The sequence below is a fragment of the Xyrauchen texanus genome, chromosome 39, assembly GCF_025860055.1.
Source record: "Xyrauchen texanus isolate HMW12.3.18 chromosome 39, RBS_HiC_50CHRs, whole genome shotgun sequence".
Classification (NCBI taxonomy): domain Eukaryota; kingdom Metazoa; phylum Chordata; class Actinopteri; order Cypriniformes; family Catostomidae; genus Xyrauchen; species Xyrauchen texanus.
Genome location: NC_068314.1, coordinates 25,874,128 through 25,887,147, shown reverse-complemented (window position 1 = coordinate 25,887,147; position 13,020 = coordinate 25,874,128). Strand labels below are relative to the sequence as shown.

The following is a 13,020-nucleotide window of genomic DNA, read 5'->3' as shown; positions in this document are numbered from 1 at the left end:
TGGGTGCAAAAATAATCGAACATGGTTATACAATCCAATTTTGCACACCGGCCACCCCCTTTCAACGGCGTTCTGTCTTCCACAGTTTCGTCTGATGACGCGCCAGTGTTACGAGCCGAAATACACAGTCTCATTGTGAAAAATGCGATTGTGCAAAATTGTCATTGTATTTTCTAGTTCCAAAGAAAGATGGCGGGCTTTTGGCCAATCCTGGATCTGAGACATTTAAATCGCCTATTCAAAATGCTTACTCGAAATGGATCTTATCGCATATTTGCCCACACGATTGGTTTGTGTTGATAGATCTGAAGGATGTATACTTTCAAATCCAAATTGAATTACATCACAGGATGTTTTTGAGATTCGCTTTCGAGGGAACAGCGTATCAATTCAAAGGCATGCCCTTCGTACTGTCTTTTGCTCCTCACACATTCACAAAGCGCATCGGTGCAGTTCTCGTCCCTCTGAGACTGAGCGGTGTACGCATCTTGAACTACCTCGCCAATTGGCTGTGACTGCCACAATCAGAGGCTTTGTTATGCCAGTACAGTCTTACTGCTTCAGCCATTCTACAGTGTCCGTCTCAGTTCAAATTGGAGAGAACATATCCACTGAAACTTGTTTCAGAAAGCATCAGGATTTGTGGCGGCGGTATCCGCCATCATTCCATTAGGTCTCTTATATGAGATCTTTTCAGTGCTGGCTGAAGCACCGTGTGCCGTGACGTGCTTGGTGCCAAGGACGCATGCGCATCATTATATCCCACCACTGTATAGCTGCTTTAGCACCATGGACAGCACCTGCATTTTACCAGTGAGGTGTCACGCTTGGGCAAGTGTCACGCAGTGCCTAAAGTCATTGGCTGTATTTCCAGCCTTAAAGGCTTTTCAGTCAGAAATATCAAACTGTCATGTCCTGGTTCGCTCGGACAACATATATAAACCACCAAAGTGGAAATTGGGAGAATTCACCCTCTGTGCACCTGTTTTTATAGCGGTCAGTTTCGCACTAAAACAAGCGGGGCTCAAACACCATAGCCAATATTAGAATATTGCCATTATTGTAGAGAGGTTTCAAATAGTTCATGTATGAAGGTACTTCCCATACGCATTAATAAAGGCAATGCCTCGTTCCCTTCGTCTCAGGGAACCGAGGTTATGTACGTAACCGAGACGTATTCTAACATTAAAAACATTAACAATTGTGTGGGGAAAAAATTACTGCAGTGATACTTGTTCAATGCTGGTTTAGGATACAGACATTCTGTCTTTGGAAAACAACATGAACTTGTTTTTTTGAGCATTTGAATTTAATTTAGGGCTATGGCCAGCAGGGGGCACATTATCAGGTACACTGGTGAAATTATCCATTTTGATGGATTTTACAGCCTTCCAAAGACGTTTAGGATTAGAATTCGATTTTGCAATTAGGTCAAGTAGTAATTTGATTTGGCTTTCCTGGCAGCAGATGTACACTACTGTGCCAAAGTCCTAGGCCACCCTGAAAATTCTTATTAAAGCCATTACCTGAGAATTTAATTAATACACTTAATAACATTTATGTTAACACAAAGGTTCAAATAAAAGTAGATTATGATTGTTTCTTTCTAGAACCACACACATACAGTATTTTATATCTGCAATACCTTGAAACAGTCATGCAGAAAATAAGGGACATGAACACTTTCAACTGTGTATTACAGATGCTCCACAATGATCACAGTAACAAGTAGCCTGGATTGTTAATGAGTAGCCTACTATACACTTTATAACAGCCAGAATTAATTTTATTACTGCTTTTTTGACAGTTTATATGCTGGTTCAGCAATGTGACTGACTTGAAATGGCTTACTGACAGTATAAAAAGGCTAGGACTGAAGATGGAACTGATGTGATTCCACTGCAAACCGCTCAAGACACCATGACTGGAAACAAATCAGACAGTTGAATATTATAAATTAATGAATATTTTGAATGAATGAATGAATAACTATTATTATATAATACAGTAATAATAATAATAATATATCTGGCATAAGGCTTAGTTGAGGTACTGTTGCAGGATAATTATAGACTTGAAAAAGGCTGTGCAGATTAAGCAGGACAGACATTTTCATTCATTATAGGCCTATTATGTATTTTATGCGCTTATAGACTGCAGCACATTGTATTATAATTTATTAATGTGGTTCAGCAGTTTTAAATGTGCCCTGGCCCAAGATCATGCACATGGTCTGATGGCTCCTTGTTAAAAGCAGCAGATTTCTCTCATTTTTGACAATAAAATCATGGGTCTGGCAGCACTTAAATGAGTGAAACAATTGATACTTAGGTACACACATTGTGTTGCGCACTGATTTTATTAATCAATAAACTTCCATAACAACCATGAATCGCAACAAAGTTACACTGATTCAAACTGATTCTCTACAAAATGTCATTTAAATTTGATTATGAAGTGGAGCAAACTGTTGAAGGCAGCATGATAGAGTTGTTAAGCAGTGGCCTATCAGAAGCCCCCTTCCTATGCACTCATTCGCTGCCTCTGCTGGAACTGCTCATATTTGGCTGCTTCAACTCGGTTTTGATTTCATTGAATTCTCAGTAAATACACACTCTGTGGGGCATCTTGGTGGAATGTCTTGCACTGAATACACTCCTGTGCTTGAATTAAAATGCTCAAAAACATGTTCATGTTGTTTTCCAAAGACATATATTCATTACAAAGGTCTGTATCCTAAACCAGCACTGAGTGAGTACCATTGCTGTAACTTTTTTCCCCACACAATTGTTGTTTTTAATGTTAGAAAACTAAAGTTTGATGAATGTCCACTAATGTGTTTGTTGATCATAAATGGAAAATGCCTCTATAAGTGTCAAGTGACTTCAACTGTATATATATTGCATTTTGTGTGAAAATTGTATTCAAACATTTCATTCAAATATAATTCATACTAGGGATGCACAGATAGCATTGTTGCTGAGCAGCGTTGTTAGGTATGATGTTACAGAATTCAGATGCCTATAAGTGATAACTCTTCATAACTATTTGTTTGATAAAAATGATCAGGCTCCTTTCATTTGGTTGGCAAGCATGTGCAGTCATAGTGAACAGACAGCAAACTCAGACAATGTGCGCACTCTTTGATGCCCTCCCTCTTGTAACATTGTGATATCCGTAGCTGTAAATCATTTTGAAACATCTAAATGAAGTAGATATTGTTGAATAATCCGCAAACTGCCCAGCACTACTCGCAAGAGAGGAAAGTGCACTCGAAAGTCTCTGTCTGCATGCGCTCTATATAGGATGTGAAAGTCTCAGACAATTTTAACAATTACTTAACCCAGTACAGACCCGGAGCCTACATTTAAACATGTCACTGTAAAACATCCAACCCACTGAACAAAAAATCAAACCACAGAAATAGTTTAAAGTAGCCCAATTCCACGGTACAACAGCAGAATTGTCAACCCTAATGAGTGGTAGGCAACACGTTGAGATCACATGTTGATAATGCGTTGTTTGCGCATTGTTGATGTGTTAAAAAACATTTTTTAAAATTGAAATGCTTAGTGTTCCATAGTGAGACATCCAGTGAGACCCAAACGACACGTTTAGTGAGATATTCATTGAGACCCAAATTCAGTGAGATATTCAGTTAGATGTTCAGTTAGATGCAAAAGACATTCAGTGAGACCCAAAGACAAGTTCAGTGAGACGTTCAGTGAGACACAAATGACACTGTGGCATCGGGGGCATGGTCAAGCGTATGTCCGGAGAGACAAAGTGGTAAGGGCGCTTACACCGGAACATGATTATGTTTAATTATGTTTAATTTACTGGGCATTAAATCGATCCGTACCAGCGTTTACCATCTGCAAACCGATGGCCTGGTGGAGCGATTTAATTAAACATTTTATTTGGAAGTTTGTGCACGAGGATGCTAGAAATTGGGACAAGTGGCTCAACCCCCTGTTGTTTGCAGTATGAGAGGTCCCACAAGCCTCTACTGGTTTTTCCCCATTCAAGCTGCTGTATGGGCCGTGCCCGCGCAGTGTGTTTCACGTCATACGTGCCTAGGAGGAAGGACCTGCAATCAGTAAGAATGAAATTCAATACGATCTTGATCTTAGAGCAAAACTCCACACCTTGGGGCAACCAAAACAAAGAGGCACCAAAACACTTTCCCAGACTTTCAGTTTCATCATACCATGTTGGTGAAATGACCTTCCCAACTCCATCCGTGAAGCTAACTCACTCTCTATCTTCAAAAAACAGCTAAAAAGACATCTTTTCCAAGAGCACTTAACCAGTCATTTAAAAAAAAAAAAATATGTTGCACTTAAATCTGTTTTGTATACTATTCTGATGATAGTGAATCATTGTAGTATGGCACTTTTTGTACCGCTGTCTCCTTAAGATGATTCGCTTATGTTTTCCTCTTTTGTAAGTCGCTTTGGATAAAAGCGTCTGCCAAATGAATAAATGTAAACGTAAATGTTCTCTGTTAACGGTGCTTTCTAGTGATTTAATATAGTGGCCAACAAAAGTATTCCTCCTCACCTAACACTTAACCTTCTCTTTAAATCTGAACCTAAACCCTAAAAACAAAATATTGCTCAATTTTGAATTATACTCCACTAGGGGAAACTGGAGTATGGGTTTGTTTAGTATATACTTTCATTTTGGTAATTAAAAAGGGTAATGTTGATCAAAAAACATAATTTAATTCAAACCCTGTCTCTAATAAATATGGGTAGTTGACATGAAATACTTTTATAAAGTTGACATGACTATTTTAAACAGCATTTTCTAATTGTTGTATAATTATTATGTATGGTGTTTTATTTATGTGCCCATATTCATTGAGAGACTACATTCAATATTTATACTTTTTCAAATGTACACTTTTTTTGCATAATCAATTTAGAATATCTTTACATTATTGTTTGGATCTAATAGGGAGTACTCTTTAATATGTACATATTCTAACTACATATTATTTCAATATAAATGTAAAGCTTATTAAGAAATACTTTATTATTATCTAGTATACTGTATAATGTAGCAGCAAACTTACAAAATTAACAGTAATTCCAGTCTTCAATTCTACAGTAGAAAAGAAACCAGTGTAGATTTTTCTTTCTTTCTTTTTTCCAAAAATGTTTCAACTACATCTGGACCAATTCAGATCTCTTTTTTGTTCAATTTAGTTGTAAGACATCAGTCAATTTGTCATTCACACAGTTATTTTTTGGAACCCATTCAATTTAAATATTGTTATAAATTGTAAACAAATACTAATGATGACAATAATAATAATATTAAATAGTTATTCATATTTTTGAATTTTAACTTTAAATACAACAGTAATATATTTAAGTCATGCACTTTTTAAACCCTAACGCTTTTATTTTGACACTCCATCCAAACTCTCCAGAAAGTCCTGTAAGTGTCTGTTTGTAGGCAAGTTCACAAATTCTTATTCAAATTCTGGTCAAATGCACCTCTGGTGCCATTCTAAATGCATATTATAAGTGAACCGAACTATTGAGCATCTATATCTGAGATGTTCATGAGTAGCACTCAAATTTGCACACTGCTGTGAAGGTTAAAATTAAACACAGCCTTTTGTGATTCACAGAGCTATTACACGTCTTCAAGTGGCTGATCACTTAACTTATGGTGAGGGGAAACTAGGGCAAACTGGTGAATTGCAATGTCTTATGCTTTTTTAACGCTTATATAAGATTCAGTGATATTTTTGTTTGTATTTTGCGCTGTTACACTTGTTTAAATTCTCGAAGAAACTGGTCACACACACACACACCGATCGCTTGATGATCAAATCAAAATGACAAAAATATGTATTACTGTGAGGATAAAAATTAATTAAAATCAGATGCGCTTCTGATTTGTTTATACGTTTCTCTTGACTGCATGAAGATATCAGTGGGGATTTCTTTAAGACTGCAAGGGAAGCTCAGCTTCCCCTATAATGTCAAAAAAATAATGGTCAAATATGTACTATTGTGTAAACAATTTATTGACTAAAAATGCGTTAGAACACGTTCATCTCGAAGACGAGTTCGTTCAGAATCAGCTACATTACATATAGCAGGTCGGCTGACTCGATTTACTTCTCATACATTCCCGTAGCGTCAGTGCATTTCCCTGTTGAAGCCGAGCGTCCATTGACTTCAATGGGGCTGCTCTGAACAGTTTTTTTCAGTGCTCCGAAAATAGACGGTCATTGGATAAATGCTGCGATTATGTCCCGCCCACGGACGCTCAGCGTCTCTGGGGGTGAATGAGGAGTGGGCTGGCCCGGACTCCGGGCTTCCGCGTGATGATTGGAGGATCTGTCGAAAGACTGCATCTCCTTTTGATTGACAGCGAATCTGTACTATAAGAAGTCACTGAAGCTATTTCGCGCTCAGTCCCATCGCGGATTTCTCAAGTGTAGTCGAAAGACAAACTGCTGCAACCTATTTCTTTATATTTGTTTGGCTGAAATTGCTAGTCAATTTGCATAATACATTTCACACAATTATACACCACATTCCTTGTTTCAGTTTTACCAAGTTTAATATATTTTGTTTTAGAGCTGCTTCGTTCATTCATTCATTCATACAGTAGGCTAGGCTAGCGTCGTACGGGTGAAACTGCGCACGATGGCAGACGGTGCTAATATTGTCGACCTGATTTTGGCGAAGCCATTTGAATGTCTTCCTTACGAGGAAAAAATTAGAATTAAACAGCAGGGCAGATCAACACCTAAGATTGATTTAGTGCAAAAAATAGGGTAAATAAGTTTATAATGTAGGCCGAAAATGAGCTTCCCCTCTTTGAAAGACCAGCAGCCGCCACTGGAAGATATTTTTTCTCAAATCTCTCACTACCTTTAATTATACAACTTAGCTGGTTAAAGCATAAACGTGACTTGATATAAACTAATGCAAATAGATGGTAATACATTTGATTTAAACATTTGGGTAGGACTTGCTTGTTTTATTGTCACATTGTTCTAACTGCTTGATGTTAGCTTTAATGTTAGCATCCTCTCGGCCTATGGGTCTGCAAACATACTGCTGTTCTCTATTATTCAACAAATTAATTACTTTATAATGATATGACAACATGTACTGTATACATAACCTTTTAGTTGTTGATGTTTTAAATATACATTTTTCAGCTCCTTGCAGTCTCGCGTGTGTCAAAACAAACACCATGAGGCATCAGTGACAGTTTTTACAGGACAACAGGCTTTAACAAGGACAGAAAGAGATGTGGAAGGCCAGATGTACAACTAAAGAGGATAAGTACATCAGAGTTTCTAGTTTGAGAAATAGACACCTCACATGTCCTCATCTTACAGCTTCATTGAATTCTACCCGCTCAACACCAGATTCATCTACAACAGTAAAGAGAAGACTCGGGGGTGCAGGCCTTATGGGAAGAAAAGGTTACGAGTGGGCTAGAAACACAGACATTGGACAACAGATAATTGGAAAAGTGTGTTATGGATCTTAACCCCATTGAGCTTTTGTGGGATCAGCTAGACTGTAAGGTGCATGAGACGTGCCCGACAAGACAGCCACATCTATGGCAAGTGCTACAGGAGAAGTGGGGTGAAATGTCACCTGAGCATCTGGACAAACTGACAGCTAAAATGCTTGAAAATATTTTTTGATGAGAACTCTTTGAAGTAGTTTAAGAAGTTCTGAATTTCTTTTTAATTATCATTATTATTTATTGTAATAGTAACTTTTCACGTTATTAATGTCTTCACTATACATTGTGATCAGTTGAATGCCACTTTGGTGCATAAAAGTACCAATTTCTTTCCATAAGAGCAAAATCCGTAAATTATTCCAAACTTTTGGCCGCCTGTGTATATAAAAGAGGGAGGGCAAAACAAGTGCAAGTGAGGGCAAAGGGGGATTTAAAAGTGAAAATCTTTAAATAAAAGATGACCAGTTACAGAACCTAAAATATACCCTTTTATATTCACACAATATTTTACTATTTTACTTTTTTTTCTTTATATTTTCAGATAACGACTAGGTGATCATTAGTCAACAGCAGCTCTTGCACACTGTAAACACAGCTAAACTTTCCATAGGCTGACAATCAGTTACCATTAGGAAGGAACTGTTGCTGTAGCATATGTGATATCTTCCAAAACAAAATAGATTTTTTGTCCTTCCTGTTGAGTCACCTCATTAGACAGATATAAATCAAATGTACAGATACATTGTGTACACTCATTGTCAAATCTTCAGGTTTCCATCCATTACAGACTGAAACATTGAGCATGTGCTCATTTGCTGTTGCCCATGTTTTTGAATGCACCATCCTGAGAGAATTTCTCAATTTGAAGTATAAATTCAGCAACACCTTTGAGAGCGGATAACAATTACTAGTCTGTGTGCATGCTTGTTTTTGCATGTTGGGTTTCTGTTAATGGCTCCTTTTTGTCTGGGAACAGTGGATTCCATTAAATAGGCTAAAAACAATTGTAGAAAGCCACAGCATTTTTGTAAACATTTTTGATGACAGAACCTTTTCTTCAGATCAGTATTTTGATGAAAAGGCAAACAAGACATTTTCAACTTGTTCAACCACATGACTTGCCTGGAGGAAATAGTACAAATCAAACATTTTTGATGAATAATATTTTGTTCAAATCATAATTACTGACTGAAACAAGTCAATTGATAGAGAAATGAGTGTGCAGTAGGACTGTAAAGGGTTGATGGATGGTGTGCTTGCTTATTGCTTGACACATTGTATGGTGACAACAGCATGCAGTTTATGTTGACATGGCATAATACAAGTTTTCATTTTGCTGAGTGTAAGTGCACATTAAATATGATTTATTCAAAATTTAGCCCTTAACGTTTGGCTGTGAAAAAGAATTTGGCTCTGGCTGAGATTGCAGCATCTGAAAGATGAGGATGATCTTTGGCTACAGTGTTTTGTCATTAATATATCTAATGAAAAACTATATGTATTATTGAAATGAAAAACCACAAAACATATTGATGGTAACTACAACGCTGACACTACCTCTATCGTTCATAAACTGAACTGATAAATCAGGGCTTGAATGCACTTACAGAAAGTAAACAGGCACATAAACAAAAACTTGCTGCTTCACTGCCTCTTTCAAAGCCGCAGCGGTATGCTAGATTTAATCTGTTTAGATGTGTGACGGGGGGGTGCCACAGGCACCAGAATGTTACTGAAGGAAATGCAGTGGTTGTAGACTCACACCGGCTCACCAGGATCAAAACACTCTCCAGCCACTAAATGCGTTGTAATTTCTTCTCCATTGGGTCATTGCCCAACTACAGGATTGCTGAGGTGGTACCTTCAACAGGCTTTCCAGACTGATCTCACAGTGAAATCAAAAACAGTAGATTAACTTTTCTTTAGCTAAAATAGTTTTTTGCTTACTGAAATGCAAAACACTGCCCCCAGAGGGCAAAGTGGTTGGGCGTATGAGTACGTGTGAGCTCCATTTTCTGGGTGAACTGTCCACAGAGAGGGCACCAAATGTGAGTTGTGCAGCGAGTTCAGGCTGTAATACAGAGAAGAGGAATGCATATTTTATTAATTGAACCCCCACAACCCAAACCAAAGCATCAGTGGGGTAAAAATGTAAAGTTAAAGACAAAAACACAACCTCTGAATCATGCTCTACACCAATTATGCAAATGTAATGACTTCCTGGTTTCAATGTAGGATCCAAACCTGGGTCTGCCGACGCAACACACTTCTGGTCGCACCACAGGAGTAGGTGTTGGAGCCCAAGCAAAAATGCCTGATTGGAGATGATACTTGCTGGCGAGTCGACATAATGTGGCCGATCCTAGGGAATTGGAAATTAAAGCGTAAGCGTAGTTCTATCTGGAAGATCTGGGGATTCATTCTATCAGGCATCTCATCCAATCACAATTCAGCCTCCGCTTTATAAGCTTGCCAGCCACCTCATTGTTCGCATACTTCCATGTTTTCACCCCCCATACCACCCCTTCTCCACCAGTTTAGGTCCCGGGCTGGGTGGGGGTAAGCTCCACACCCCTGCCGTCATCACCTCCAGCAAGATCTGATGGTTCAAGCAGCATCGGAGTGCTAAATGTTGGACGGGGCTTACGTCAAATGATATAAGTATCTTTTCATTTGTATTAATTCCAATAATCTTGAGTCTTTCTGATACAACATGCCGACTTCCTTTGCGATGTTGGGCTTTCCTACATAGAAGCAAGTATTCTTGATGGGTTCCACTTCTGCCACTAGTATAAGAAATTCACATTATGCAGAAACCAAGTTTTAAACTTTTGTATAAGATGTGTAATTTCTGCACAACTAGTGGCACCAAACGAAATTGCAAAAATAACAATTGTTTTTAAACAGGTTTCCCGAACACCCTACTGTACATTGGTTACTGCAAACTCGCACTATTTGCAATTTGACTACTTGCCGTTTCCATGGATAAAATACATGCTTTTATTTTATTGTGCTATTTATTCATGTGATTGACAGAAATATATGGCTTAACCCAGTATGAAAGGATATGGCACAAACATCCATATGCCATCTCTCTTATCTAAAATAAGTAGTGTTTGCTCTGTAATTAAGCAAGTACAGGTGAAAGCCAATACAGGCGAGAGAGAGAGCAGCTGTTGAGGTGTGTCTTACAAATTGGAGTTGACGTTGCTAAAATGAACACATACACAAAGAGAATGGAACATAATCGCTTTGAGCATGTCTCCCAGCTTTTTCCAATGCAAGCTGCTGACACAAGCAATCTTATATCACAGGACCAAACAATTTACACATACACAATGTCACTAATTAATTGATATCTAAATATGTGATTGATAACTTAATATATTTTTATGGTTGGTGTGTTCAGGGGACTGAAGAACTGTATGGTCATATGCCAGATAAAATGTCACCGCACAAGGTCTTTCTTTGTAACAGTAAGATTTGGGCTTCCAAACAGATTCAGGGATAATAGTAGAGTTACAACTGCTCCACCCAATCAAACCCAAAGTCGGTGTGATTTTTCCTCCGTCAGTATCACTCTTTAAACAGAACATTATGTGAGATGTAGCTAGGCAACCAGGCAACCTCTACCATCTCTCTTTCTTCCTCTTGAGAGGGAGCTTATGTGGGCTTAGCTCTAGAGGAACAGTGGCCCTTTGCAGCGAGAAAGGGAATTACCATGGAAAAACACTGGATTGTGCCCTCACACAAAGGGCAAAAGAGGGAGCCTGACATGGCAGAGTGATTTTGCAGTGCAGGATAGACTGGCATCATTAGTTGTAGTCAATTTTGTTATGATTCGGTAGATCTACAGGATGAAGCTCAGAGCCGCTCCGATACATGTCAAACGGATCAGAGGAGAACTTTATAACTTTAAGCACTACGTTTTTTTTTATTTATTTTTTATTCTGTTAACAGATCATTGGCAATCATTTAGTTATTTGATTGCATAGAGCCCCCCTTTCAACATGTTAAATGGATTGCTCACCCAAAGGGTGATTGTGACAAAAACTTTTAAGAAAATGACCTGGTCCTATTTTACTCCAAAATGAAAAGGAAAAAAAATTGCAATTATTTTGCATATATAAAATAAAGCATTCTGATTACTGCAATGTGAAACAAGGTACAGTATTTATACATTATATTAGTATTCCCTTGGTAATGCCTTTCATTGTCACTAATCTTAATTAAAACAAATAATAAAAAACGTTTTTTTTCAACAACATATTTTTACAATAATACTGTAAAAAAAATATAATAATTATATAAAATAATATATATATATATATATTACCGTGTTATGTAATGACAGTTATCATTGAGAACAATTGGAATTGTAAGAGTAAAACGTCTGAATGCATTACAATAATAATTTGGGAATAAGATGCGCTTAAGGATCCTGAAAATAATGTCACACTTAAAAAAATCTTAATGGTACTTACTACCTGTAGGCTTCATTTTCTTTATGCAATATAGAATTTATTTATTGCATTGATTTGGGGTTAAATATGACCAGGGCATTTTCTGACAGGTTTGGTGAGAATCTTCTATGTTGTTCCGAAACCACTTGTTTTCCATTCTTTCCTAGAACACAAAGGCAGTATGTTATGGACTGACAATTTTTCATTGAATGCTGACACACAGAAGTCAGCCTAACATCTACCTTTGTATTTCATGGAAGAAAGTCATATGGGCTTGGAACTTTAGGATGAGTAAATGACAGAATTTCCATTTTTACGTGAACTGTCCCTTTAATGATCTTTCTGTGACCTTTTTTTTTTTTTTTTGGAAGGTGCAAGGTGGCAGCTAGTTGCAGCCTATAAGAAACACACAGCTTGTGAGCAATAAATCAGCCAATGCCATTATGCCTTGCCAACTGTCAAGTACAAGGCTTAAACTTTTAAACCCTAGAATATCCAGGAGGGATGACCGTAACTATAGCGAGCAGAGTTTGGCTGCAAGTTTGAAAGACTAAATCGGACTACAAACACTGAGAAGCAGTGTTTAATCTATCACTAGTGCTGAACATGGATGAAGTCCAAATCACAGTTCCATCAAACAGCTAAAAAATCAGTGTCTAGACAAAGGTGAAATATAAGCATTAGGTTAGAAAATGTTCCTTCAAATGCATGTGAATTGTAATTTTATAAGTGCAATTCTTTGTGTAGCAACAAATTAGCATTCATTTCTATAATGCTTAATAAAACTATATGCAGCCTAACACTTTAAACATTGACCAAAATGCACTGAAATGTTAATTTTAACCCAGGTCTACAGTGCCGTCTAGTGGATAAAAAAAAACAGCTACAATGTTTGTCAGCTACAAACCAGTGGTCTGATTCATGAACGAATGGTTATTTTGGTAACAATTTACAATAAAGTTCCATTTGTTAACATTATTTAACATGAACTAACACAATACTTTTACAGCAGATCTTTGTTAATCTTAATTTCATCATATAC

General features: G+C 37.4%; 1 protein-coding gene across 1 annotated transcript in view; it reads right to left on the bottom strand.

Annotated features, from left to right (window-relative positions):
- Positions 1–13,020, bottom strand: part of LOC127633040 (chemokine-like protein TAFA-1) — a 588,934-nt gene that overhangs the window by 113,569 nt on the left and 462,345 nt on the right. The window lies entirely within an intron of this gene.